We start from the raw sequence: 2,528 nt of genomic DNA, 5'->3' as shown, positions 1-2,528 counted from the left end.
TTGGTATCTTAGAGTATATTTCCATATCTGATTTTTTTTCCTTAATAAACTTAATGATGTTTTGTTTGTTAATAGTGATCTTCAATTATAATAAACTTGTGTTGTAATCTCCATGCCTTTTGTTCAACAATAATGTTTGTTCTTCAACATTCAGGGTCCCAGCAAAGTAAAATAAATCATCTTAATTTAGACACAGGTTTAATCTTCTCTTGTTTTCTGAAGGCACTGACTGACTCATTGCTACAATACAATTCCCCGAATGCTCTCTGAATAATCACTCATGTGCCCAGCCTTCATCTGTAAGCCTCTAAACTGAGAGTTTATGGGCTATTTGACTGTAGGAGTCAATGTATCCTAGCCCTGCCCAATATTCAAAGAAATGTAGCTACTCCACTTTACTACCTAGCAAGGGTAAGTGATAGCGGTCAAGGGCAGGAACCTTTAGTGGATTTTCCCCTCCCTAACTCGGTGGCACTCAGGCCAATTGTAATACTCCATCTGCCAGCCATAGCTAAGATCAGTTAATTCAGCGCAGACTGAGAAAGATATCATGGATCTTCTAGTAGGTGTGGTTCAGTTATACCCTTTACAAATAAAGTCAGCCTCCATTTTTTTTATTACTATTGAAAAACTGAGGTGAAGGACCAAAGCCTATAGAGCAGGAAAGCACCAGGTTTGGAAAGAGTAAAAGAAAAAGGTAAGTTTACTTGACTGATACATGGGATGGTGGGGTTATCTTATGAGAAAAGGTTGGACAGGCTGGGCCTGTATCCATTAAGAGTTTAGAAGATTGAGAGGTGATCTTATTGAAACATATAAGATCCCGAGGGGACTTGACAGGGTGGATGCTGAGGGGATATTTCCCTTTGTGGGAGAGACTAGAACTAGGGGACACAGTTTAAAAAGGGTCTCCCATTTAAAACTGTGATGAGAAGAATTTTTTTCACTGAGGGTCATGAACCTTTGGAACTCTCTTCCCCAGAAAGCGATGGAAGCAGGGTGATTGAATATTTTTCAGGAAGAGGCAGATAGATTCTTGACTAACAAGGGAGTCGAAGGTTAGCGGGGGTAGGCAGAATGTGGAATTGAGGCCATAATCAGATTGGCCATGATTGTTGAGTGGTGGAGCAGGCTTGAGGGGCCGAATAGCCTACCACTGCTCCAAATTCTTAAATTCATCTGAATTAAAGCCAGGAAGTGATTGGATTATAAGATGTGGGAAACAGCTGGGGGGGGGGGGGGGGGGGGGGGGGGGGCGGTTGGAGGTGGGGGTGGGGGGGTAGAATTCTCATGGGACTTGGGTACCATTGGGAGGTGGCAAAGGTGCAGATTCGAAAAGAACTAAATTATCAAGGTGGAGCTTCCTCTTGTAGCACCAGACAGGAGCTGCACCGCATTATGCTATTACAATGAGGTCCCCCACCCCCCACCCCGCCCCACCCCCAGCACACTCCTCTGACTGTGAAAGTCTCTATTAAGGTATAACACACCCGGTACACGTGAGGGAAACCTGCAGGAGAAACGTGCAACCGGAGTTGACAAGTCTTCACATAGTAACTGCCCTGCCGTGGATGTCCAGCATTTTCTCTCAGTGAGCAAACCAGCAAAATCACCTCTATAGGAAGAAAGCTTCCTTTTGATTAGAGTGGCCTTGATCACGTGCATTGGCTCAGGACGGTTAATTCTCTTCCCACCACACTTGAGCCCAAACGAATGCTCCTGCACATCTTTTAACAACATTATGGGCAGCTGGTTCAGGCTTGTTCGTGTCTTGCTGTATGAATCCAAATGAGGTGGATTAATTTGTTGTTTAGATGCTTTCTAAGTAACTATTATAGAAAATAACTGCAATTAGTATTCATCTCACACACACCTGGTTTTAAAATGGACCACAAATCCCCTTCATATGCTGTAAACAGCTGCCAATTTAATGTTAAAAAAAATTAACAAAGAGATGATAATCACGCACGCTACTAATCTTAGAATGTTGAAAATCTCACATGGTTACATATACACGTGTTATCACATGCACAGGAATCATTTCTCTGTAGCTTTACTTTTGCACTTTGAATCTGGCAGGAGCTGTGATTTGAATTTCAATCGGTCCAATTATGCAGTGGACAATTTTTCCAAGTCTGCTTTCCTGAACGTTCCACCCTCAACCCCTCACAGCTTTGCTCCATTTACAGGACTAGGAGGAGAAAAGATTGGAGTGGGACTAATTGAATACTCTGCCAAAAAGCCAGCCCAGGCATGAGCGGCCTTCTCTATTGTATGTTCCTGCGAAGGAGAGGCTGGTACATCTTCACACTTTTAACATGCTAGGAAGTGATTGAGTCAGGGTAGAGACCTCCCGTTCAACACAGTGAAGATATCGTAAGGATTAGGAGTTGTTAAAGGCAGAAAAGGCATCTTTCACGACCACAGGATGTCCCGAAGCACTTTTGCAGCCAATGACGTTCTTTGGAAGAGTCGTCACTATTGTAGAAACAATTTGCCAATTTGCGCACAGCAAGATTCCACAAGCA

Source organism: Carcharodon carcharias, chromosome 10 (assembly GCF_017639515.1).
Source record: "Carcharodon carcharias isolate sCarCar2 chromosome 10, sCarCar2.pri, whole genome shotgun sequence".
Lineage (NCBI taxonomy): Eukaryota > Metazoa > Chordata > Chondrichthyes > Lamniformes > Lamnidae > Carcharodon > Carcharodon carcharias.
This window is presented reverse-complemented; position numbering follows the sequence as displayed.